General features: G+C 47.6%; 1 pseudogene; it reads left to right on the forward strand.

Annotated features, from left to right (window-relative positions):
• The first annotated feature begins 7,786 nt into the window (after positions 1–7,786).
• Positions 7,787–8,270, forward strand: LOC110577183 (annotated as a pseudogene).
• The last annotated feature ends 19,477 nt before the right edge of the window (positions 8,271–27,747 follow it).

Raw genomic sequence — 27,747 nt, forward strand, 5'->3', positions numbered from 1 at the left:
CAGTGTGTGGGACAATTGGTGGAGTTTGAATAAAATCTGTTGATGAGTGAGTAGAATTGTTTTGATATCAGTTTCCTGAGTTTGATCATTGTACTGTCTATGTAAGTTAACATCTGGGGAAGCTGAGTGACAGGCATAGAGAAAACTTTTTTGTGCCCTTTTTGCAACTTGTTTGTAAGTTGGAAATGATTTCAAAATGAAAAATTTTTAAAGAGTAAAGATATAAATAATTTGAATAAATCTCAGCTGGCACAGGATAACATATATAAAAAGCTTTAAATGATCTTCAAATTATTCTATAAACTCAATGCAGTATCAGTCAAAATTCAATTTGGACCCTTTTAAGGAGCTCTAAATTTTATATGACAGAATAAAGGTCCACAAAATAGTAAATCAACCTGAAAGTAGTATGAAGAGGGGAGTTCTCTCTGCCTGACAGTAAGCAAATCCCAAATCCATCCTGGATGGTTATTGGTACTGGTGCAGAAACACACAAATCAAAAAGAACAGAACTGAGGGTGCCGCGGAATTCATGCTTTTCCTCTGACCTGTGGAGCCACGGTCTAAGTTCACTGTGATCCTCTGCTCCGGTAGCGTGAATGCTGCATCCACCCGGCAGGGGCGCCGAGCCCTCCCGACTCATGTGAGCACATGAGTACCCCAACCCAAAAACTTGCTTCCAAAAAAATGTCCTCACATTTCCACAGGGGCTACACCCATGAGAGTGTTAACTGTGCACAAGGATATTTACCCGTTTTTTTGGTAGCGGGAGGTTGGAAGCAATCTGGGTGTCCACCCTGGAAGAATGGCAAGGCAATTCTGGAAGGAACTCGTACCATGGAGTTCTCCCAACCGCTAGAAGCCACGGGGGACTCATAGACATTATCAGAATGGTTGCCAAGGACAGACTCCTTTGTGGACAACACGAGAAGCAGAATAAAATGTGTGATATGATACCATTTATGTTTATTAAAAACACTCCAACAAAAAATGATACACTTTTCAAGAAAACCTACGAACAAAAAAGCATAAGTTTAGCACATGAACGTGCTTGCCGACTGTGGGGTGGTGGTCAGGGGTGGGATGATGATCAGTGGGAATGAGGGAGGATGGACACCAATTCATTACATAGACAAGGAAGAGCCCATGATGACATCGTGCCACTAACTGGGGAGGAAATAGAACCAACTCAGTGCTCTGCATCCAGTGTTGAATACCATACATGAAGGTTTAAATCATCCATTTCTATCGGTCTCTGTTAGAGGATGAGATGTATCAGGGGGTACCCTGCAGATTTCCCAGGCACACAAGGGGCCCTTGCTCTTTGAGAACTGCCATTCCCCACTCAGAGGAGCTGATGGTGCCCAGGGAGTGAGCAGCTCAAGAGAATTCCAGAGAGCTGCGAGGAGGCCCTTCCTAGCCACAGAGTGGTAGGTCTGAGCGGATTGCTGGAGGAGAGTGTGGGGTCCACTCTTGCAAAAGCCTTAAAGATAGGACAGTGGAGAAAAGCCAGCTGACATGAGCCAGCTCCGTGTGCTCAGACGCTCTCCCCGCTCTCCCCGGAGAGCGGTGTTGGGCTGGAAGGCTGAATGCACACACAGCGGGTGGAAGAAAGCAGTAAAAACACGTTACAGTTACTCTTAATCATTTAATTCCCTTCCCGTCCTATGCTTCCTGAATGATGACATCACGCAGGATTTTGCTGAGGTGTATCTTTCTCGGGTTTAGAATTCTGGCCAATCTTTACGTCAAGATTGCATAGTTACACGAGGCTGCTAGAGACTCCAGGGCACAGAGACGGGATAAAATACAATTCTGAGCTACCCAGGCTCCTGATTTCTGCAGCGGCCTTGTCATTATTTCCCTTAAACCTATGTCTTTGCAGCCCTCCTCCCCGGTCAGTGGTTAGGGGAGGGACCGGCGCTGTTAAAGGCAGGCTGTGTGGAAAGCCTCGCAAAACAGGTTGGCCCAAAAAAGCGGAGAAAAGAAAGAATCAGACTGAGAGCGCAGCGTCAAGCGGACACGCAAACAAAAGCAGAGCAGTTGGAGATGCTCCCCACCAGTCCCTGTCCGCCCACCGGAGGTCACTGGCTCTCCCACCTTCGTGTTTCTGTCCCATTAGTCTCGGAAGTCGGAGAGCAAAGACAGAAAGGCGCATTTACTCACGGCTTGCTCGTCGATGCTGGCAAGGAGTAGCCCACGTGTAAGAGAGGGGTGTGAATCCGGAAAGGGGGGCACCCTAATCCTTTCCATCCCTGGTTCCGGACACACTTGCAACAAAGAAAACACGCCTGGCCCGGGCCTGCTGTCTGTCCCTGAAGCCCTCACGTCCCAGATGGAGACGGTGGTAAGACAAAGTCACAAAGGGAGTCACCTGGGCGATTGGGTCTCCGTCCGCCCGCTGTCGTGTGGGGGTGGGGGCCGCCTCCCGTGGGGTACGCGACCCTCTCCAGAGTGACCCCAGACAGTGATCCGGAGCAGAAGGCCGGGGGTCGCTCATTCAGGGCAGCACTGGCGCTGGGGTCGTGGAGGAAAGTTGTCAGCACCGGGGGACGCAGCCCAGCGTCTGGGAGGGTCCCGAGCTGCCGCGGGGACACAGGGAGCCGCGGGGCTAGCTCGTCCGCGCCTAAGGCGGCAGGAGGGGCGCAGCAAACCACACTCGGGCTTTGATTCCAGCTGACCCAACTCCCTGTAGCCCGTGCTGCCAACGAGGCCCTTTGTTAGAAAGAGCTCAGAAGGACTGAGGACGCCAGGCGGCCAGGCGGGAGCTGAGCTGCGCGTTGCGCGTAGTCTTCTGTCCCAACTCTGCCGACGCCGGAGCCGTGCGTCCTGCGTGCGCTGGCGGGGCGGCCACGGGACCCAGCTTGTCCTCTGACTCGGGGTCAAGCTCACGGCCAGAGACAGCCCTGCGGCTCGGACGTTGTGCGGTTGGACTCGAGGGACGCGTGGCAAGGCGACTGGACAGCGACCGCCCCCCCCCCCCATGGTTTCGAGCGGCTCGGCGTTCACACAGGGCTGGGACCACAGGGCCGCCAGAGTCTGCCCTGGGTGGGCTCTCCAGCCTGCTAGGGTGGCTCCACCCGGTCTAATGCTTCGGTGACTTCGTCTCCAGATGCGGGACTCCCTTCAACTCAGGAGTTGTCCCAACATAGTTTATTTCTTTCTCAGAATAGTTTCCACGAGTCACATTTATTCAAAAACACTGTCCCCATGTGGATCATTCCCCGCATATTCGAGGGGCTCGGTCTACACGCACACGCGCACCTCTAGTGCCGGCCGGTGGCTTACCTTGTGTGAACCTGGAGTAGCTTCAGTCGCACTGGGACTTGGCCGGCGCCCGCGGGAAGGGCACTGTCGCCGCGGGACCCACCGGGAGGCGGAGAGCCGAGACAGGAAGCGGTGGCCCGACTGGCTAGCAAGGGAGCTGGGTGTTTGCAGAGCTGCGCCTTCACATTCAGCTGCTTGTCAACACGTCTTGCGAGTTCTGTACACTGGGCCCCGTTAAGACAGTTTGTGGGTAATTTCTTTGAGGAGAAGAAGTGGAAAAGCAAAGGCACATGATGCACATCAGGAGCCCCTTGTCCTTCGGGGTCCTCAGAGACCCCCCCCCCAGAAAGCGGACAGGGGTTTGTTGGAGACCCTTCCCCTCCAAGTTCCTCTGCTCTCCTCCCAGACATCCCTTCCTTACATTTATTTCAGCCCTGAAATCCTTCCTGCCTCCTCCTGCCGGCCCTGCTGGGGAGGCCTGAGTCACAGAGCAAGGGGGGGTAGCCGATAAAGCAGTTCACACGCAGCTGCTAATGGGGGGAATGACTTCAGAGGTCTGGCCCCCTCCACCCCTGCAGGGTGCCACATCTCCAGAGCACATGCCAGGGTCGAGTAACCCTTTCATCCCACTAAGTCATTGTTTAATAACGAATTCCACAAATTGGTGGCAGATGATGCCACTCAATCCATGTTACACAGGGTCCTCGGCCTATTCATAAAAGGTGGTCCTAGTGAGAACACACACGCATATTCATTCATTCATTCCACACATGTTTACCTAAGGCCTTCATGTGGAGGGTGTAGGGTATTCGGCGATACAAGATACATCTCACCTGCCCAGGAGACCCTCCTAGTCGCAAGGATGATCCCAGTGAGCTATATACCAGTAAAAATAGGTTGAGTGCCCTAGTCAATGGAAACGCAGAACGGTGTGTGCCTGGGGAAGCCCGCAAATGACTAAGGGGTTGTCCCTGCTGTGTGTCTGGCTCGGACACCGACCTGCCTCCGAGGCAGACTCTGTGGTATAAAGCCAAGCCCCCCGAGCCTGACGCCATCATGACTTCTGGGATTTCAGCCTCAGGTTTGGGACCCAGGGCCCCATCCTGTGATTTCCTTGGAGGGTTTCTCCAGCTCTGGGTTGTGGTGCGTTCATGAAGGCAACAATATGTCATCACACAAAGAACCAGACAATTCCACGAGAGCCTGGCTTAAGGAGAGCCCAGTGACTTCCGTGCACCTCTCGTTGGGAAGAGGTCTGTCCCTCAACAGCCAAGGGGACAAGCCAGCAGGTTGGTCTTTGCCTGGGGAGTGAGGTGCTCATAATATGGGCTATCTCCCCACAAATGCAAGAATGAGATTGTCGTGTCCTGATTTCGATCAAACAAATATAACATTTCCTGAACGGGGAGGGTCACACCCTCCCCCACAGCCCCATACACCTGTCACACCTGTAGACTGTGTGATAGCATGCTCGCTTTAGAAATAGACAGAGATGCCAAGAGCCCTGATGGATCTTTCCCTCATTTATTTGGTGGTGGGGTGGGGGAGCCATGTCACTTCAGGGCCACGGACAGCAGACCCGGGAAGGGCAAGCAGCCCCCCCTTAGAGGTCAGACAGAGGGGGGTCATCTAAACCCCCTGTGTGAAATGGGTAGGTCCTAACGTGTAAAGAGGGGAGCAACATATCAGTACTTGTTTAATATTTTAATAGCTAATATTTTCATTTAGGTCTTATTTATGCCTCAGCAGAACTGTGATTTCTTATCTTTTTATATGCAAATCTGAAGGAACAGTGGGGCCCTTGTTCATAGGAGCCATTCAATATGCATATTGTAGGAGGGAGGGAGGCCTATGGATGGGGGCAAAGTACTGAATTGGAAATCAGGAAACAGGAATTCCAGTCCTGGGTGTGTGATTAACCTCTTGGAGACTCAATTTCCATATCTTAAAAATGATGTTAGATTAATGATCTCTTAGGTCCTTTTCAGCTCTAAAATGCAATGACATGGAGCATAATTTGACTGTTTAGAATTAGCGTAGGCATCAATAATTATGGCAGCTTTGCATTTATGGCATCATATTAATCATGGACACGTCATTTATTTGACACCAAATTTTTTAAAAGGAATATAACCTCCAACTGAAACATTGCTCATCTCAGAAAAATATGCAACTGCACCACATGAAATTGCTGCTCTTTGGCCATTTTTGACTTACACAAATGGCAATTTCATGTGGTTCAGCTAATATTCTCTCTTAAAAGGATCTACTTTAAGGCATGATTTCTTGATGTAATGAGATTTTTTTTTTTAATTTCACGGACCGACATAATTTTCCACAGAACTAGAACAAATAACACTAATATTTTATGGAATAACAAAAGACCCCAAATAGCTGATGCTTTCCTGAGAAAGAAGAACAAAGCTAGAGGTATCACAATTCCAGATTTCAAGGTATACTACAAAGCTGTAGGAATAAAAACAGTATGGCACTGGCACAAAAACAGACACATAGATCACTGGAACAGAATAGAGAGCTCAGGAATAAACCCACGTTTATATGGTCAATTAATCCATGACAAGGGAGACAATAATATACAGTGGGGAAAAGATAGACTCTTCAATAAACGATGCTGGGAAAACTTGACAGCCACATGCAAAATAATAAGACTTGATCACTTTCGAACACCATCCACAAAATAAGCTCAAGATGGAATAAAGATGTAAATGTGAAACCTGAACCATAAAAAACCTGAATGAGAACACAGACAGAATGTCTCTGACATCAGTTGCACAACGTTTTTCTAGATATGTCTCCCGAAGCAAGGGAAACAAAAGTAAGAATAAACTATTAGAACTACATCAAGATAAAAATCTTCTGCATGGCAAAGGAATCAACCAACAGAACTAAAAGACAATCTGCTGAATGGGAGAAGATATTTGCAAATGACATACCTGATAAAGGGTTGGTATCCAAAATATATAAAGAACTGATAAAACTCAACATGAAAAAAACCCCTGAACAATCTTATTAAAAAACGATCAAAGGACCTGAGTAGATACTTTTCCAAAGTAGACATCCAGATGGCTAACAGACACATGAAAAGATGCTCAGCATCATTCATCATCAGGGAAATGCAAAGCAAACCACAATGAGATATTGCCTTACACCAGTCAGGATGGCTAAAATTAAAAAGACAAGAAATAACAAGTGTTGGTGAGGATGTGGAGAAAAGGGGCCTCTTGTGCCCTGTTGGTGAAATGAGAATTTGTGCAGCCACTGTGAAAAACAGTGTGGAGGTTCCTTGAAGAATTAAAAATGGAAATACCATATGATCCAATAATTCCACCCCTGGGTATTTAACCCTAGAAAACAAAAACACTAATTCAAAAACATATATGCACCCTTATGTTTATTTGTAGCATTATTTATAATAGTCAAGATATAGAAGCAGAGTAAGTGCCCACAATAGAGGAATGGGTAAGGAAGATGTAGTATGTATGTATAAACACAACATGCATACACACACGTACACACACATGTGCACATACAGGAATATTATGCAACCATAAAAAAGATGAGATCTTGCCATTTGCAGCAAAATGGATGGAGCTGGAGGTTTAATGCTAAGTGAAATAGGTCAGACTGAGAAAGACAAATACTATATAATTTCACTCATGTGGAATCTAAGAAGCAAAACAAACAAGCAAACAAAAAAAAAGACAAATAAAAAAAGACTTAAAAAATGACTCTTCAATACAGAGAACAAACTGGTGGTTGCCTGAGGGGAGGTGGGTGGAGGGACGGGTGAAATAGGTCATGGGGATTAAGAACACTCTTAAAGTGATGAGCCCTCAGAAATGCACAGAACGGTTGAATCACTCTGTTGTACACCTGAAAGTAATATAATGCTGGATGTTAATTATCCCTGAATTAAAAATAAATAATAAAATAAATAAATAAAAAATAAAACAAACGAATTAGCAACAAACAAGGAGCAGAATCAGACCCATAAATACAGAGAACAAAGGGGTGGTTGTTAAAGGGGAGCATGGGTGGGGGGATGGGCAGAGTGTGGGAAGGGAAACGGGAGGTTCAGGCTTCCTAGTTATGCAATGGATGAGTCATGGGGGTAAAGGCACAGCGTGGGGAACGTGGTCAAGGGTGTTGTAGTCGTGCTGTATGGTGACGGGTGTAGGTACGCTTGTGAACACGTACAACACATGGAGAAGCTGAATCACTATGTTGTACACTCGAGACTCATGTAACCATGTGTGTCAACGGCACTCAAAACATTTTTGAAAAATTTCATGGAGACCTACAATGAATGCTGAGAAAAGAAAAAGGACACAGAAAACATTCTCACTATGATTTTTCACACTTTCCATTTTCTATCTTAAATAGAATGGGGATTTTCCCTTCCCATATCGTCTACCTATTACACAATCATATGCCACGGGCAAGAGGCGCTGCGTACGCCCGGTCCTTTCCAGCCTGGCCCCGATGTAATGGTGCCCCGATGTCGATGCCCAAGAAGAGCCAAATGGCCAGTTATGGACTCCTTTTACAGGAGGCAGTGATGGTGGCCAGGAAGGGTGTCCACGTGCCTGAACACCCTGAGCGGGCAGACAAGAGTGGACCCAATCTTCACATCATGGGGGCCACACGGCCTCTCAGATCATGAGGCTATGTAAAGGAACCGTGGGCCTGGAGATATTTCTACTGGTACATTGCCAGTGAGGGTGTCCAGTAGCTCTGGGATAACCTCCACCCGCCCCCGAGAATGTGCTGCACGGCAGCTGTCCTGAGACGGGTGGCCTCGGCCCCAAGCCTGCAGGGAGAGCGGCCTCCAGCCCCGCACCAGGGGGGAAGCTGATCTACACCTGTGGACGAAGCACCGTGCCCGCCGGGGCCCCAAGAAGGCTGAGGCTGCGGCTGGGTCGGCAACCGAATCCCCCTTCAGAGGCGGGTTTGGTCCTGGACGTGGTCAGCCACCTCAGTAAAGTTGGAGGACATTGTTTTGTGTTGAGTGAATACCACAGGCAGAGTACGTCATCGTCTAAAGCAGCTCCTACAGGTCACATTCAGTCACCCCTGGGTGTGGTGCCATTCCAAAGTCACCGAGTGGAAACTGAGGCCCGGGAGGTCATCTTCCCCAGACACCCGGGTGCTGTCAGGGTTCAAACCCCAACTGCAGAGCTCCAGAGACCTTGCTCTCCATCCTTCTGCCAGATGCTCAGCAAATAAGGAAGAAGTCACATGTGTCACTTGTTACTAACCTGCTGGAGAAATCGACGGTCCTCATGTACAAGTGAGGGGTGCTGGGATCGAGCCCCGCATCGGGCTCCCTGCGCAGTGGGAACCCTGCTTCTCCTTCTGCCTCTCCCCCTGCTTGTGCTCCCTCTGTCTCTCAAATAAATAAATAAATAAAATTTTTTAAAAGATTTTATTTATTGGGGCGCCTGGGTGGCTCAGTCGTTAAGCGTCTGCCTTTGGCTCAGGTCATGATCCCAGGGTCCTGGGATCGAGCCCCACATCGGGCTCCCTGCTCTGCGGGAAGTCTGCTTCTCTCTCTCCCACTCCCCCTGCTTGTGTTCCCTCTCTCGCTGTGTCTCTCTCTCTGTCAAATAAATAAATAAAATCTTTTAAAAAAAAAGATTTTATTTATTTATTTGACAGAGAGAGAGCACAAGCAGGGGGAAGCAGGAGAGGGAGAAGCAGACTCCCCCTGAGCAGGGAGCCCAATGCAGGACTCCATCCCAGGACCCCGGGACCATGACCCGAGCCAGAGGCAGATGCTCAACCGACTGAGCCACCCAGGCGCCCCAATAAATAAAATCTTAAAACAAAAAAAAAAGGCTTCCTGGAAATGTCTCCATGACACAGATTCTATCAAAGGGACAGTAAATTTCCATCCGAAAAAAAAGTGATAATTTGGCAACCCTCCGACTTTCAGGACACAGGATCCAGTTGATCGAGTTTATTTACCACAAAAGGGAGTGTTCAAGGTAAAGCAACACGATTAATCTCCACAACTATAAAATAGTGAAATTCCAATTCACAAACCAATCCATGTAATTAAAGCTCACACCTAGTGGTCACCTGAGTGACAAGGAAAAAGAAAAGGAATATCCCCAAAAAGCTCTAAGTCAAGTTACAAGAAAGACATTTAATAATCCGTGTGGGGGGCACCTGGGTGGCTCAGTTGGTTAAGAAACTGCCTTCGGCTCAGGTCATGATCCCAGGGTCCTGGGATCGAGTCCCACATCAGGCTCCCCTGCTCTGCGGGGAGCCTGCTTCTCCCTCTGCCTCTGCCTGCCACTCCCCCTGCTTGCGCTCTCTTTCTCTCTCTGTCAAATAAATAAATAAAATCTTAAAAAAAAAAAATCCGTGTGGGGCTCCAGCCCCCCAGAACAGGTGCTGACTTCCCCTCCAGGTTGTGCCCTGGGGGGGCCGTGCCCTGGGGGGGAGGCAGCTGAGCTCAGCAAACAGGACTCCTGGGTAGCTGGGGCACCGTCCCCTAGAGAAGAAACCGAGGGGACCACGACCGGAAGCCAGGACCCACTGTGGCCCCGAGGAAGGTCAGGCCTGCCCAGGCACTGCCTCATCTCTGTCTTCCTCAAGAAAAGCCAAGCATAGGATTTCTCCGGGCAATCCGTGTCTGACTTGACACAGACGAGCGGGGGTGGATCTTTCGGATTTGCTCTGCAAGTGGCAAGAAGCGGACGGGCTGGGGAATTTCCGAGAGGACTTCATTCTGGCTTCTAGGTTTCAGGAATTTGAGTGCGACCTGCCTTGACCACAGTAGACTTCTATCAAAATAAAAACACAGAGGGCCACAGAATACAGACAGTAGATTCTGGAAATGTGGCTTGCTTTTTAAAAAAGATGGAGAGTTTCTTCTGAAAACTCCATTTTAATTAAAAAGATGTTGAGTGATGATTATTTTGAAACAAAATGAGCAAAATTTAAAATTTCACTGTAAAGATCCACTGATGTTAGAAGCCAAGGAAGAATGTTTCGAGTGTCTGTGTATAAACAGATTTATAGAAAATAAAAGATTGAGTGTCTGCCCTTAAAAGTCTGTGATCAAATGTGAGAAACAGAACACACACACATGCTCATGGGAGAAACACATCTGAACATGGTCCTACATGGTAGTGAGGAGACCCAGAGTATGACCAGCAAACATCACGGAAGAAATCCTGTTCACCCACTGACCTTGTCTCCCCAGTGAAAGGCTCAGCCATGCTGGGCAGACCCCGAAGAAGACACAACCATGCCTTCAAATGTCATGTGAGGAACTCGCCGTAACAAGAGAATTAAATAATTGTTTTATCAACGCTTGAAGCAATGTGCTGTGGGTGCAAACTGCGTAGAGAATTCGGTATGACTCAGGTTATGGTTATGGAAACTTGCAGAGCAGAGGTGAGATTGAAGCTTGTTTTGAAGGATAATTTGTAACAAGCAGAGAAAAAAGTGTCAGAGGTACAACGCAGGTCAAGAGAAGCCAGCGGATGCAGGCCTGGGGAGGAAGGACTCGACGTGTCCAAGAACTGCCCCACTGCGTGTGGGTCCTGAAACCCAGAAATAAGAAATGTTAAGAAGATGAGGTTCCAGGCAGAAGTTTGGACTTTATTTGGTTGGAATAGAAAACAACTAGGAGTTTACACAATGTGGAGAGGCATGGATAATTCAGCATTTATTCAGAAAATTTCATTTTTGTGTTCCTTCAGTACTACACTCAGTGGAAAATGTCAAACTGAAATGTCCACGGATCTCATTACTTTCTTCACCCCCTTTACCGATGGGGTTTTTCACTGGACAGACCTGGATCATCTCTTTTCCTCCTTAAAACTTGAATCCGAGATAGAGTTAGGAGCGACAACTTGAATCCGGAAGAAATTTGTTTCAGCATCATGAAGCTCTGCTTTTGTTGGAAAAGCCCAGAAGAGCACACTGTGCCTCAGTCTTGAGCTGAGTTTCAGAAGAACGGGATGGCGTGGCTACTCCATGTCGGCCCACGTGTATTTCCAGGTTTTGGGGGCAATGAGGATTAAATGTTGCATCGCCGAGATAATACTCTTAACAATGGTGCTGATTACAGTAAGCCATGGAGAACCCAGGAAAAGTAAAACCATGAAAACAAATTGTTTGGGCTCCAAGAAAAAAAAAAAAAACCACCTAATTACTTAGTTACTTCGCTTACCCTTATTGCCTGATTATCAGGAAAACCAATAGCAATTATGCATATCATTAAACACATGCCTAATGCGCTTGTTACTTTAAAAATCATTTCAATTTCTTTTGGTAATTTTTATATGGTTATCAACGGCTAACCCAAGCTCACTTGTGATCATCCTTTATAATTTCTGAAATATGTAGCAAGGGCTTCTGGTTAGACCTACAAAATGGAAAGGATCTTTGCTCAGAACCCAGATAGCATCACTAGTCTCCTTGAAAGTAAGAATATTATTTGGGTTTATTTTTTCTAACTATAATTAAATATACCATTTCCTGAGCAATAAATTCTCATTGAAAAAAACACAGAAGAAATCTATTAACTCATAAGTGTGTTAGGTCTTATAAAAAAATGCAAATGCAGAAGTCTTTTAGGTCACAAGCTAGAGCCTCCCCCACCCCCGGCTCCTGCTGGGCTCACTGCATGGCTCATGTCCAGCCGTGGCCCTCAGCTCCCTCTGAGCCAGCGAGTCTCCAAGTGTGATCTGCAGACCAGGAGCACAGGCCTCGCCTGGGAACCTGCTAGAAAAGCAGATTCTGCGGCAGCCCCAAATCTGCTGAGTCGGACGTCCTGGAGGTGGGCCCAGTGACCTGTGGGCCCAGTGCACTACAGGGATTTTAACTGAGTTATGCCTACAAATAAATACACATTCTGAAAAGTGATGGAACCCTCCCCAAACGGCGGCCCGGCAGCCTCTTGTTGTCGCTCCTAACTCTATCTCGGATTCAAGTTTTAAGGAGGAAGAGATGATCCAGGTCTGTCCAGTGAAGAACCCCATGGGTATGGGACAAATAGGGTACTACACAAAGCAGGGAGTTGAGGGAAACTTCCTACATTACTCCACGGTCCTGGGAGACGTCTCACCTACAGAAGGATATGTATGCCAACAGGTGTATGGATATGAAGAATTAAAAAGGCTCCTGGGTCTGCACTCCCCAACGCAGGAAAGAGAGCAGCGCTTGGACTTTATTTGGTTGGAATAGAAAACCACTAGAAGTTTACACAATGTGGAGAGGCATGGATAATTCAGGATTTATTCAGAAAATTTCATTTTTGTGTTCCGCCCACTGCTTCTGCCCTGTCTGCAGCTGCCCCTTCCCACCTCAAGTCCAGAACGCAAGGTTTCTCCAGGTTCAGGAGAGAAGCCAGGCTTCCTTCCCGCCCCTTCCGTGGAATCCGCTAAGACCGTTCCAGACGACACAGAGAGACAGAAGTGCCCTTCGGGGCCTCTGGAGACGGGCTTGCCCCCTCCTGGCATGGGGTGGGGGCTGGGGGCCCGGGATGACAGACTCCTCCAAGCAGGAGGGCCCAGGGCTGCAGGGCCCGGCGGGCTGGAGACAGGACCCTGCGATGTGCCAGCCATCTCTGGGAAGTTGCACACATCCCTCGGACGGGATTCGGACTCCATTTGCTCTACAGACTTGGCAGTCTTATATCAAATCAAATAAAAATAGCACCTCAACAGCTTGACGACTAATGAACCAGAGCTCCGTCTCACGTTCTTTGCTGCTAGGTGTTACTTTCTGTCTGGCTCTCTCCGGAGTGTTTAAAACTTGCTCCAAACTCAGAGAAAACAAAGATACTCGTGCAAATGGAGGTATCTAAGCTGCAGACGACAACCACATTCTGGAGAAGTCTCACTTGCTCATGTCTACACCACTTACTGTGTGACCCAGTAACGCCCATTGCCAAGAGTCTCGCGGAAACTACGAGGTCTACACGAGTAGAAGGCATCATCTTTTGACTGGGTTTTCAAGTAAAATGCTTTTCTCTTCCAGCACAGAATCTGACTTTGCTCTTCCGGCGTTCAGAGCACAAAGATAGCAAAATGGTAAAAAGTCAAACTGTCTATTTCTCTTAAATACACTGAAAATGTCAGATCTATCTATTTTTGGACCTATTTTCCTCACTCACTATTATTTCTTTTAGACACTTAAATTATATGCTATGCAATGTTCTAGTTCCTAGGAAATGGGTGAGATCCAGCAGGAGACTGGGGGCCTAAATTTTGCTCCACATAAAAGTAACACCTTTCGTCGGTGTCCTGTAAACCTGCACTCAGACACGGAGATGCGCGGGGCTCCTGCATGAGGCCACTCGTTGAGATACTCGTCCTGACTTTTCCAACATTTGGCCCAAACTGAAGCTGACCCTGAAATCACATGGAACTTCACACAGAAGCCGGGATAAGGGGGGACACCTGAGTGGCTCGGTCCGTTGAACGTCCGACTCTTGGTTTCGGCTCAGGTCATTATCTCAGGGTCGTGAGATGGAGCCGGGTGTCGGGCTCCACGCTCAGTGTGGAGTCGGCTCGAGATTCGCTCTCTTCTTCTTCTTCTGCTCCTCCCCACGCTTGCGCTCTCTCTAAAATAAATAAATAAATAAAATCTTTAAAAAAAAAAAAAAAGGCACCTGGGTGGCTCAGATGGTTAAGCGTCTGCCTTCGGCTCAGGTCATGATCCCAGGGTCCTGGGATCGAGTCCCACATCGGGCTCCCTGCTCCTTGGGAGCCTGCTTCTCCCTCTGCCTCTCTCTCTCTGTCTCTCATGAATAAATAAATAAAAAATCTTTAAAAACAAACAAACAAAAATGCAGGGCCAAGGGGAGCGTGATTGTATTTCATTATTGGCAGGTGGGGGGCTACAGATAACATGTCAATTTGGGGCTAGTTTACTGCAATTTCAGAATAACCCTAGCTAGCCCTTGGCCATCCGAGGTTTACCTGAAGTATAGAGGGCTGGCTGTTAACTTGGGTCAAGCACTGGCTTGAGGAGAGGCCCCAGGGCACGGGAAGGACAGGGAATGGCCAAGGGCTGGAATAAGGATAGAGAAAGACACAGAACCCAGCTGCTGGAGGCTGCCCCTCCCTGCCCATCAGAGCCCTGCCTCCATCAATCTCTGCTCCCCTGTCACCTCCTCCTCTCGGCCTTCGGTCCCCAGCCAGGGAAACAAGTTCCTTCTGCCGCCCCTCCCCTGCAGGCCAGCCTGGTGTCACCACGGGGACACTTACCCTCGGCACCCATGCCATAATTAGCAGGACCCCCCACGGCCACTCTCCTGAGGAGCCTCCCTGCCTCTCACAGAAGGCACGACCCCTCCGCCTCCTCCCAGCATCACTCACCAAGTTCCCCGTGACCCCAAGTGTGCATCAGATGTCTGCCTCGCCCCCTGAGCAGCCAGCTCTGTGAGAGAGGGACGCTATTCCCGAATACTGGCCCCGGGCCAGGGCCCCACGCTCCGCAGTGCTTGTGGAGTGAGCCCTGGTGCACTCGAGTTTTTCTGGCTGTGGGCATTCTTGTGGAACCTTACAGAGGATCCATTCTAGACCATCCATCTACAAGGCCAATTAGAATACCCACACTGATTGCCTCACAGCAGGACCCTCAATAAGGGGAACCAGTAATCAAAACTGACATCTGTAGCCGATGTGATGACACAGATATTGCGTTAAAAACCTTCATTTTGGGGTGCTTTATATGAAATTTTAATGTTGCTTTTGTGTGGATTTGCAAAGGTCAAAAATGTTCATTTAGATATTTGCATTTTCCTGGGAGATACTATGAATCTTTAATGTTGTAAGCAAATTCAATCAAACACTGTTCCTTGACTCAGCTAAGACTGGGTGGCACTCTTCATTCCGATGTAAAATCTCCATGGCTCCAGCAGCGGCAGTTTGCTGTTAAAGGAACACGCGTCAGGGACACTATCATCCGGGATCAGAAGAAACAGGCTCCGTGCCCTGTCCAGTGTCACATGGACACGTCCTGCTCTCTCCACCAACAGGCACCTGGCCACCACCACTGAGAGAAGGCAGTGCCCTGGGAAGGGCCCCTCCTGGTCCCCCCGGACCCTGGTGTGCGGGCGACCTCCTTCCCAAGTGGGGTGTGGGTGATCTGAGGTTACCTCGTGTTCACCCTCATTACAGAGTCTGTGCTCTGGAGACACACCTCCTTTTCCACTCGGGATGTTGCCTGTTAGCTCCACGGAGTATCGTCCTTCATAGAAACAAACATGGGGCTCAGTGGGTTGAGCATCCGACTCAGGGTCTTAAGATAAGCCTGGGACCTGCTCTGAGCTCAGCAGGGAGTCTGCTTGTCCCTCTCCCTCTGCCCCTCCCCGCTCACGCTCCCGTGCTCTCTCTCTCTAAAACAAATAAATAAAATCTTAAGAGAAACAAATAAACAAAAGCTAGTTATATTTGACCTGCCAGCATCATCAAACACACTTTTCCTTGAGATCTTATCTTCCTATGATCTGCTTACCTCCTTGGCTAACTTTTAAGGGAGCAAATGACCTCTGGGTGCCCACTCTCAGAGGATTACAGCACTTCGAGAAAAGGCCAGAAACACACGGGCATGCTCTCAGGAACTGCATGTTTAGGCCCAGTCTACAGGTAAATAAACTGAAATGGTTTCCTCCATATGACAGATCGAGTTACCGGATCCTTTCCTAATACTTTTCAAGGTGTTTGTCACATATCTTTGCACAAGATGTATTTTATTGAGCCTTCACGGAGCACTTATTTTGTGTTGAGCACTGTTCCAAATACTTCAAAAATTTCAGCTCACTTAAACCTCACACCAGGTGTACGGACTGAGGTACACAGGTGCCCTCGTTATCCTCGTCTTCAGATGGAAACACAGGGCACCGCAGGGTTACTCACGGGCCACGGGCCCACAGCCGGAGAGTGGGCTAGCCGGCATGGAAATAGTCCTGCCCCAGAATACATGATTCCAACCACCACGCCAAGCTGCCTCTAATCAATTAAATGCGAATTTCCATGTTCACATAAAACTAGATCCCAAGCTGTGTCCTTGCATCTTGCAAGGAAAAGGTTCCATCTTAACGAATCTATTCACGTCAGGCTATGAACAGCAGTGTCCCTCAAACCAGAACGAGAGACACTTGGGTGGCCGTTGTCAGCCTCTGCCTGCCACCCCCCTCCCCCCATGCCGGCCTGCTACCGGCCTGACCCGGTGGCCCCACCTGCCTGGGCCCTCCCCCCGAGACAGCCAGGTCTAGCAGCACACAAGAGACCCTTCCTCCTCAAACACGCTCTGCACAGAAAGAAGGAAGGCACAGAAACTTTTCTTGAGATTGAGGGAGATTCAGCCAGGGGGGATGAAACAAAAGCAAAGAATGACTAAAGCCATTTGGGGCCAGAAAGAAGCTGGGAGCTTGGGTCTGTGCTATATCCAGGGACAGACTTGTCCACAGCGCTCAGGACCTGGTCTCAGGCTTAAGAAAGGAGGGAGCCATAGGGCATGTTGGCTCCGGTCCCCGCGGCTGGGGCCAATGGCAGGGCACATAACTGAGGAGGGGCAGGAGACTGGCGCTCCATCCATGTTCTGCCTGCTTATTATTGGCCCTATGTGTCCAGGGGCACCGTCCTGCTCCAGTCCTGAAATAGGGCGAACCAAGGACCATCTGCGAGTTAGACCAGAATAATGTCTGGAACCCCGGAGGCTCCAGGTGGTGGTGAGTTGGAATCCTGCTCCGTGCACTTTAGAAACACAGATGTCCCTGCAGCAAGAGAGGGGCAGGTCCCTGTCCACTGGGTCACTAAGAACAGGGAGGAGGAGACAGCAGGGAAGAGCCTTTCCCTCCCCCGAGAACCCCTTGGGCTCCCCACAAGCCCGGCCCCGGGGGTCAGGAAGCCAGGGCCCCCTGCATCTGCAAGCACTTGACTCACCGCTCTCGGAAAGCAGGTACGCGTGTGGGGGGCTGCCTCCGCTGCTCCCCAGACTCATCCTGAGGCCCGGCTCTATCTGAGCGGCCCGGGGGGTGGGGGGGCTGTCCTCACCATGACCCGCCCCTCAACGCCCGGAGCACAGCCTCTGCTACCTGCGCTTTTGACCAAGTACAGAACTGCAAGAAAGGGATGAGCAGTGGAAAAGACAAAATAGAAAGCTATTAATATTCAGTGACAACAATGAAAAGGAAACATGAAAAAACTCATTGCTGATGTGTTGTGATTGGATTTCGGACGAATGTCATTTATCGAACTTATAATAAGTTGATGGAGTAAATAAAGCAAACAGGGATAAGCATAGATGTCGTTTCATAAAATATTTGTGCGTATGCACAGACATGTGCATATATGGATGCAGCTCTGTCGATCCACACCCATCTATACGACACACATTCACAGACATGTATCCAATTGCACAGCCAGAAATTATGTAGCTCACCCTGTTCTATCCTGCAGAACACGGACCAACGGAAGTTATTGAAAAATGCCAAGTGTGCGCCATGGAAGCGAGGGAAGACCTTGCATTTGGCATTCTGGAATGTGCCCTGGCCGCCAGCCAGCCTGTCGCACCCCAGCGCGGACGCAGGGTGCAGGGGACGCCAGAGCGCCGGCCCGACGCGGAGGGGTGGGGCTGTCAGGCAGGAGGACTCTGCATGAGGTGTGGGCTTTATGGGCATGGGGACACCCATGTCATACACCGGGGGGACAGAATTACCTGCTGAGTCAATTTGCGGTCTAATTTGGCGGCTGCGGTGGAAACTTCTCCTGGCAACTGTGTTTTTGGAAAAGTGGGAAACGGGCCAAGAATATTTGCCAGATTTGTCGCTGGTCAGTCCAGTTCCGCGCTCAGTCTCCAGACCCAGCGAAGCTTGAATCTGAGGGGGGGCACCTGCTCCCCGTGGGTGCCCCAGACGGCCTCCTCCGGACTTCCTTTCTCCCCTCTCTGAGCGGTCCGAGTCTCCGTGCGTCCCCTGCCCTTTGTCCACCGTGGCTGACCCGTCTCGAATTACCCCTCGCTGTGGATGCTTCTCGAGGAACGTCCCTGCCGACAGCAGCCCTCGTGGGAGGGACCCGACCTGCCCCAGGAGCCAGCGCCTGGGTGTGCCACAGCCTGGCTCGCGCTGACCAGCCTCCCCACGGGGCACCACCGCAGCTCCTGCTTCCCAGGCTTCCGTGCACCCCTCCCCGGCGCCACTTCCCGGTCCTCAGAGGTCAGAGAATGTCAGGTGGAACCTTAGGGGTAAGAGTCGCACACAGCCGCACGGCGGGAACCACGCAGGAGTCCATCAGCTGATGACCGGATCGATAAACTCTGGTCTGCCCACACGATGAAGTGCCATTTGGCCATAAAAAGGAATGAAGTCCTGACACGTGCTACAACATGAATGAACCTTAAATATATTGTATGTTCGTGAAGGAGGCGGTCACCAAAGACCACAGGCTGTGAGTCCATGGATACACAGCATCCAAAACAGCCGAACCCCAGAGCCAGAGGGTGGATCTGTGCTTGCCAGGCGCTGGGGAGTGGGGAATGGGCAGTGGTGGCTCGAGGTCCAGAAGGGGTTTCTTCTGGGGGCAATGCAAACGTTCTGGAAGTTGATAGAGGTGGTGGTTGCACCACACTGAGAATGTACCAGATGCCATTTAAGTGTACCCTCTGCATAAAATGGTCAATCTTACATGAATTTACCTCAATTTAAAAAAACCTGAGGTGTAGGGCTCAGAGAGATTTAGGGGTTGGAGGATAAGGCTTCAGGATTCAGAGGGGATTGATTATGAGACTTAGGATTCTAAATATATTTCTGGTGTCACTAGGTCACCAGCGGCCTCCCGGGCTTCCTTGTAGCCCAACCACAGTGAAGAACTCTGTTCTCTGAGGAGAAGCATTCTGAGTCTCAAAGAGCCGAGTCATAAACACACTTTTGGAATAGAGCCTCCTCCTTTACAATTGTTGGGGACTGTCTATAAGTTCGTCTCTTGAATATAGTCAATGCTTGGCTCTTGTTCTGAATTAATCAATAAAAAGACGTCATAGTGGTAATCTTTGGGGAGGCAAAATTCAATTTAATCCATTTTTTCTATTTGTTAGCTCCCTGGTAATTGGTTTGATGGGGAAGAAGTTTGAAGTTATTGGTTAAATAGAGGTTTTTGGATTATCTGTGAATTTCAATTATCCATGCTTCACCTGGCCCCAATTAGCACTAATAATTGAGTTAACTGAATAGAAGTCATTTCCCATCATATCAGTTTTACTCGAGGCTTATTTATTGTTTCACTAATGGAGCCCCCGGAACACAAAGCCCCTTTCTCCAGCCGGCCCTCCCACCCCCATCCCACAATTTGTCAAATCAAGGCTGTTTGAGGGGCTCCGCGTTAACTGCGGAGTAAGGGCGACCAGACATTCCCCAGTGCACTTGGTGATGTCAGCACTAGAGCCAGGAGGTATTACAAAGCATTTCTCAAGTATCCTTGGAAAGCTTAATCAAGGATTCCAACTCATCTGTATTGTCAATTTCAATGAAGACCCTGGCTGTCTTCATTTATCCCCATTTACATGACGCCAGCTTCTCATGCCAGTGAGTGTCACCGGCGTGTCTGCACTCAGACGTGTGGTTTCCACATACGCACCGCCGTCCACATGCCGGGGACGCTTTCAGTTTCTTTTCTTGGACACGTTTGTATTTATATTAAACACAATAAATGTCTCCTGTCCCAACAGCCCCCTTTTGACCTTCTTTGGTCTCCGAATCCCAACTTCCCCTAAGGCCCCAGAGAAAGGAGCTCAGCCCCTCCCGCGGGACGCAGGGCGCGGGGCGCGGGGCGCAGGGCAGGGAGGAGCGCAGGCTTTCTTGGCCTGGGCCCTGCGCCTCTGATTCTCGGACTCTCCAGCATCGTGCTTTCCCATCGCCATGGAGATGCAGCGGGGCAGGCGGGCGCGGGGGATGTTAGGCTCGGTAGGGCGACTGCACAGCGGGTCCCAGTGCGCGGGTGCCCGAGGGGCCCCGAGGCTCCCCTCTGCTCCCCGCGGTGCGGGCTGCAGGTGCGCGCGCGCATGCACTGGAGAGCATTGTGCCTCCCCCCGCAGAGACACAGCAGACATGTTACCCAGCTCTGGGCTCTCAGCACACCCACAGGGAGCTCTTGGGGTGCGAGGGCGCAAGCGTTAGCGCGCCCTTGTGCAAATATTACTGCCCGGACCCCGCATCGCGGGCTTCTCTGGAATCAAGAGCTGGGGAACCGGCGAGAGCCCTGCTCAACAGCTTGCTCCTGGTCCTCTGGTGTGGAGCGCAGCCACTGGCTGGGGCAATTTCCTTCCAGAATGAACACGTTAACCAAATCACGGTTCTTCAGTACGGTTTCTAAAATAATAAAACTGCCCATGCAACCATCTGAGGATCAGATCCACAGACAGCTTCTAAGTTTTGCTTTTCTCAGTATCATGTGTGTCTTTTATTTTTATTTCTTTGTCATGATGTTTTTGATTTTGGTTAAAGGGCCACTGATCCGTTCTAAGGGACATAAAAAAACTGGAAGACGTAAATATTTGATAAGGAGGTAAATGGACCTTTAAAGACATCAGTAACTTTTTTTCAGATTGGCAGGCTACGAAGATTTCTAAAAGCAAAATTAATATTTGTGAGAGCTAAGTATGAATTTATTTTGTTGCTTTGGGAAATAGAGTCTGATCACGGCTGACATCCGAGGCCAGTTGGGAAGTGAAACCTGTCTTCCCCGCGCGGTATTTGGGACACGTCTCCGTCACTCTTCTTGCAGAGCGTAAGTGACTTCGGTGTGGACTGTCACTCCCCTGCCATGGGTGTGCGTCCTGCTGTGCTCTCATCAACTCCTAGTTCTATTTGGTTTGAGGTTCGAAAACCCCAAGGCTGTCCCGCGTCAACAGCCACCGGTGGGAAAGGGTCAGGTGCCTGACATCAGGCGTTTCCATGACTTTTAAAAAAATGATTTGCCAGTTAATCTTGACAATTGCTGAGTATTTTTTGGTATTTAGTCAATTGAACTATAGATGTTAGAGATTTTTTGAAGACAGCAATTCTTCTCATGCATGCCTGCAGATAGTTTTTATCCCACTTTTCCACTTACATTTTGAAGAACTTAAGTGTTCTTAACTTCCCTTAGAAGTTGTTTCCAGGTAGCAGAAAACAGTTAAAAAAATGCTAAAGTCAACTTAAATTTTCTTTTCTAAGAAATGCTTTCTTAAAATATTGCCTTCCCCCAAATCATTTCAGGGCTTTTGCTGGCTCAAAGTTGTCAGGCCTGGAGAACTATTTATAAGAGAAAGGAAATCTCTAGAAACTTCTCAGCATGGCCTTGATGACAGATCATAATACTAGGGCTGGTGATCATCATCAGCGGGGGTTTTGGAGAGGGGGAGATGCAGAAGGGGTAGTTGAAATTTCTGGGTTTTGACAAATAGTCATCTTCACAATTTAATCACGTGTTTCCTAGCAACCAGGAAAGCCCACCCCTAGTTTCAGTTTTCTGGTGTATTACAGAAAATAAAAATACATACTAAGAAAACAGACTATCTTCACCAGGTTCTGTCCTTCTGGCCCTTCTGCAATAATTATTTGCATTACTGTCAATACTATAATTTTTAAGTGATCTCAATAACATTAAGAAGGATTCCTGGCAAGCACGTATTTGTGATGTGGCCTCCAGGACTCGGTCTATCGTATTGGTGTTCACCGGCGGCGGCGGGTTCTAGGAATGGCGCGCTTTGCTTGCTTTCCAAACAGTGGAAAAAGCAGCTTACAAGCCTCCCCAGGCACCAGACCAGGAGCTCTTACCTGCTGCTGTGCCTGAATACAATTTCCACTTAGGTCGGAAGCACTTCTGTGAGTGGAAGGCATCTTGATTCAACATGAAAGGCTGTAGGCCCCCAACACTGAAAAGAAAGGCGGCCTTTTATACACCACGGGGCTCACCAACCCCTTTGCTGACCAGGTCTGCTTTCTCCCACTTCCCCCAAAGTCCCCTGGCCCATTAACTGGCTCACAGGGAACTCCGGCTGAATGTTCATTACAAATAGAGTTTAGTCTTTGTTCAGGAACTCCCTCGGGTTCTCACTGGTTAAAATCAAGGATGTTGTTTAAAGCTCACACGTGTATTAGTGTTAATAACCTCATGTCACTCAGGGAATGCCACGTGAATTTAAAAACATGCTTCTATGAAACCTCTGCCTCCCGGGGTCCTGTATCTAAATGTCCTGAAAAGAGCTAAGATTCATTTACATGTGGCTTATGTCTCTCAAAGACTATGAACAACATATTGCTTCAAAGTCTCCAAAATCTCCATTGCATCCATTTAAATTGGCGTTGTTATTGAAATATCAAAAGAAATGGCCTGGAAGCCATTCAGAAGCACTTTGTTATGGCCACAGTTCCCAGTAGTTTAATTGTATTTGTTATGGCCACAGTTCCCAGTAGTTTAATTGTATTTCTGTGAGCCTGGAGGCCTTGATCTAAAGAGTGACCCCCAAACTTTGTTGGTTGCAAACGTGGTGGGGTGTACTCCTGATGCAGCGTGCGGTTCCCGGTTGCCCCCCACCCTTGTGAGTGGGAGAGCTGGGTGTGCCCCTGGGTGCGGCCAGTGAAGATTCCTCGGCAACCTGCTCCTGGCATGGGGCATGCATGCGCCCAGTAAACCCATGTTCTGAGACCAGAGAAATCCTTTCAAACCACTTGGCGATGAAAAAGAAAGCCTTGCCAATCCAATGTGTACATTATAACAAACTGGCCAAAGAAACCTAGAACCCGCCGAAATGGCAGGAAGGAGATGGTTTGAAAATAGCAAATAATCTTTTTTTTTTTTTTCCAAGAAAGAAAGGGACTTTATTTAGGAGGAGAAGTGTCAGCCGTGAAGCTCGTCATTGCAATGCAAATACCCTTCATGAAATAAATGTCCCCTCTTGTGGCAGACACAATAGATACACAGATCTTTTGAGCACTGTGGTTTAAAATGTTTTCTCCACTTAAAAAAATATACGATAGTTTTTAACCATATAATTTAGTGTATATAACTAGCCTCTTAATAGGTCGCCATGAGTGAAGACTATTATGTAATTGTTAAGATCCACCGACAAAGAATGTTATTAAGGGCTTAAGGGAAGCAGGCAACTACGCTGAGGTTTTCAGGGAAAAGCATCTTGTCCAGTTTTACTCAGAACAAGGGGAGATAATCTTTTACAGAACACGGAAGCCGTAGATTTGCCCTCTGCTCCCACTTTAGGTGGCTGGGGCCCAACAGCGAGGAGGGACTCCCCGTGCTTGGTCAGCTCTTGTCCTTTGGGGGCTGAGATTTGGGCCTTGCAGTTTTTAAAGTTAATCATTAACTTCTCTGAGATCTTGCTGGCATTTCAGTGGAGCTACAAATATACCATTTTTCCAAATAGTCTTTCTTGTAATTTCCCATTTCACTCCCAAAATCTAGTTAGAAGTTCATTGATCTGAGTTGGTTTAGGTGGAGACTGGACCTGTACTTCTTATTTCAACAGAGCATGTGGGTCAAATAAAACTGGTTAAAGGAAAGGCGAGTACCCTTATACTGAATACTTAATTTGCACATTAAAAGCTGATCATTAATCCTATATTTTAACACTACAAATGTCAGAAGCTATTATTTCCTGGGGAGTCTGACAGTTCTATGGATAGATGGCCCTGTTGCAAAGCCCATGAATAAACCTACAGATTCTGTATCCAACCTAAAGACCATTAAATAATAATTGAAGAATCAATTTGTTACCACATTAAGAGTAAGGTTAGGACTCTTAGAACAAATTGTAACGGAAGTAGAATCACAGCTGGAACATAACTGTTATTAAAATCTAATTATAATTGTAAATATAATATCTACACATACATATGTATACATACGTAGTGTTACAATGTGTGTCTGTAGTTTCATGTTATGGAAATAAAATAAAGATAAGGCTTCAAGTGGCCAAAAGACCATGGGTTTGTTCTTTTCGATGTTTGAGGAAACCTAGAAACAGCTTGCCAATGTTTTCAAGCAATTCTAATATAAATCAATATGGCCAGTAACCATTTACCTAGTTCTGAGAAATCGCAAATCAAATAAATAAAAAAGCTGTCTTTGGACCAAATTGTAGTTTCTAACAAGACTGCCTACTGAGCATTATGTGCCCGATCATTAAGCTTTTAAAGCCGGGATTCGCTAATGCCACTTGAAAGGGGTGGGCAATGCGCAGTCCAAGGACGGGACAATGCTCTCCCTAAGCTTATTAAGTTCAAGTTTCGGACAAATAGCTATTTAAAATGATTTGTTCATAAATGTGCACATGGCTTTCAAAATAACAATCTTCACACACTGGAACCAAAAAAAGTAAAGGGAAAATAAAGCTGAACCAGTGGCAAGAAATTAGGTTGTTACCGATTTTGTTTTGAAATAGTACATTTGCATCTCTTTCTCAAATCTTCAAATGACTTTTAACATGTCATAGGTCTTGAATACAATTTGTGAGCAGACTAATTACACGCTAAATGCAAATTGTCAGCCTGAAAATGTGATAGCAAAATGTGGCAAATTTCCTCCCCAAACATTTGATTTTATTTTCTTTTAAACTTCATCAGAATGTGGTGATCTTTCTAGGAGGAACTTTAAAGATAGGTTTTAGTCATTTGCTGAAGCTTATGTACATTCTCTGTGTTCAAGGAGGAGACACAGTCCTTCCTCGTGCCTGAGCTGGTTGCAGGGGTAAAGCGTCGTGGGGACTAAAGCTGCAGCTCCTTTGAAAGCAGAAAAGGGAACCTGTCTTCTTAGCCCAGTGGACGTGGGGGGCGAGCAGGGAGCTCATTCTGCATCTTGCAGTTCAGAGCTCAGAAACTACTGGAAAACCTCAAACTCCCCCACTTCCTATTCTCAGTTCAAGGTTTCACTTGGGACAATTATGAGAGCTGCTTCACTATCTTAGGAATTGAGAGTATCATTTAAAATGTTGTGTGTCAATAAAATGAATAACATTCATAATCCACCCCCCCAACACCATTTGACTGCATTTCATCTAGTGTATCTCATTAACACACCGGAGTTGAGAAACAAGATTCCATAGGTGTTCCTCACTGGTTTTAGACTCGAACCCAAAATTCTCATATACTCCTCATTTAGGAAAATGCGTAGATCTCCAAAATCGTACACCCCAAGTTCAACCAGGTACATTTAAATGGGAAACAAAAGGAGTCAATAAGACTCAGACCAGGGGTCTTCTGCCTCTAACCCTGAAAGAGGAAGGAGCCCTTCTCAACATGTCTCTGAGCAATTGGATGGCATGAGCTGCAGAGGAGCTTTGTGGCGGGGGCGGGGGGTGACCACGGAGGTCCCTTTCCTTGCACGCCCGGGGATTGTGCGGGGCAGGAAACCCCAGCAGAGGTGGGGCACACAGTGCACTCCGTGTTGCTCCCTTACTCCACGTCTCCCTCTCTCACCTCTGAAGACAGATTTCAGCGTTTCCGAAGAAACACAAATAAAGCACAAAGCTAAGTAATTCAAGTCTGCTCTTACGGGCCCGAGCTGCAATTATTAACCGGACGATATGAGCGCAGTACTGTCAAAGCTTCTTTTGAAATATTGAAAATGTTTTTCCCAGGGAAAAGGTAGTAGTTTTTTGCAGTTTCAAGAAACTAAATATGTATCTATTCCCAAAACCCGAGGCACCGCCGCTTATCTGAAACTCGACCCTGCTGTTGCAGTTTTGTATAACTCACTTCCTGTCTTTATACTTACACAACAGGATATTTAAATACCAAAGACAATGAAGAAGCCAGGCAAAACCGAGGTGCTCCTGACATCACGTGTGCACGCCTTCATTTCCTGATCCCATCTCTAGGATTCCCGGTCGCAGAAACAATCAGCAAACACAAGGACCGTGCAGGGTCGTGACTGCCTGTAACTGCCAGACCTTAACAGGTACGAGAATGTTCCTCCTGGACCTCTCCCTGTTGCACGGGGCTGTTTGTCTCCCAGAGGAGAAACCGTCTGTGGTCCCCTTGCTCGGGGCGTGCTGAGGTCCCCTTTGACCTCTGTATCAGCTGGCCAATCATAAGAAGCCAACACGGGGCGGCACCTGTGGGCAGGTGTTTGATGTCCTCCCAAATCCGCCATGACACTTGCTGTATTTCACAATATTTAGATCTTTAACTGTAGTTTGTTTCAAGCTCAAAGAGGTATGTCATTTCAAATGTCCACACTAAAAATACTTCAGTCGAAGAAAACCCTTTCCATTGAATTAAAGGGTTCTCTGCCTAATGTAGATCACAGTTTCCTGGTTTGGAAATCTGAACTAAAAGGTCTTTGCTGTTTTATTACTTCCTTCATCGGCACATAACGGCATGTATATTATAAAGTATTTTACCACAGCTTTCATCTTGTCGTTAGTGCAGACCTATTGTAAGGAACCAAGTTTTCATAAGAAACTATCAGATTAAGTATTTTTCTGACTCCTCCCTTTTATTGGGAAAGATGAGTTTGAGGCCCCCTCTCTCCCTGGTGTCTGTAAATTAAGTTAGCACAGGCACATACATTACGAGAATCAAAGATATGTGCCAAGGACTATATTCAATTTAAAAACCAAGAACGCGTTTAAACAAAGAGAACTTAATTCTGTATAAAAGAATTCCAACTTCAAAAACGCCAAGGGGTTTCAAATATCTCCCCTCGTCACTGCAAAATTACAAATGTCTTGCATCTATATTTATAGACTTAACAGACTTGTATTTCAATCAAGTTATCACACTTCAATCTGTGCAATACAAAGCTTTTTGAAAAAATATTTTCTTCCAGCATAATATTAAATAAGCTTGTGTAAAGAAGAATTGAGAAGCCGACATGAGTAAAAGGTAAACACTAATCACCCATCATACAAGTCAGCCATGATTCACATTTTGTTACATATTTTATTTTATTTTTTATTTTTATAATTAAAAAAATTCTTTTTAGAGAGGGGGGAGTGGCAGAGGGAGAAGGAGGGAGAGAATCTTTTTTTTTTTTTAAGATTTTATTTATTTATTTGAGAGAGAGAGAATGAGAGAGAGCACATGAGAAGGGGGAGGGTCAGAGGGAGAAGCAGACTCCCTGCCGAGCAGGGAGCCCGATGCGGGACTCGATCCAGGGACTCCAGGATCATGACCTGAGCTGAAGGCAGTCGCTTAACCAACTGAGCCACCCAGGCACCCGAGGGAGAGAATCTTAAGCAGGCTTCACGTCCAACCAACATGGAGCCCGACACAGGGCTGATCCCAGGACTCCACGATCATGACCCGAGTGGAAGGCAGACACTTAACCTGCTGAGCCACCCGGGCCCCCTCAAGAGTCAGACATTTAACCAACTAAGGCACCCAGACACCCTGATTATTTTACATACCTTAAAAAATTAGTAAATACAATATGTTTTGCTTTCATAATTATGTTTATCTTTACATATGCCATTTTAAACCTGAATCATAAAATTCTA

Source organism: Neomonachus schauinslandi, chromosome 14 (assembly GCF_002201575.2).
Source record: "Neomonachus schauinslandi chromosome 14, ASM220157v2, whole genome shotgun sequence".
In the NCBI taxonomy this organism is placed as follows: Eukaryota; Metazoa; Chordata; class Mammalia; order Carnivora; family Phocidae; genus Neomonachus; species Neomonachus schauinslandi.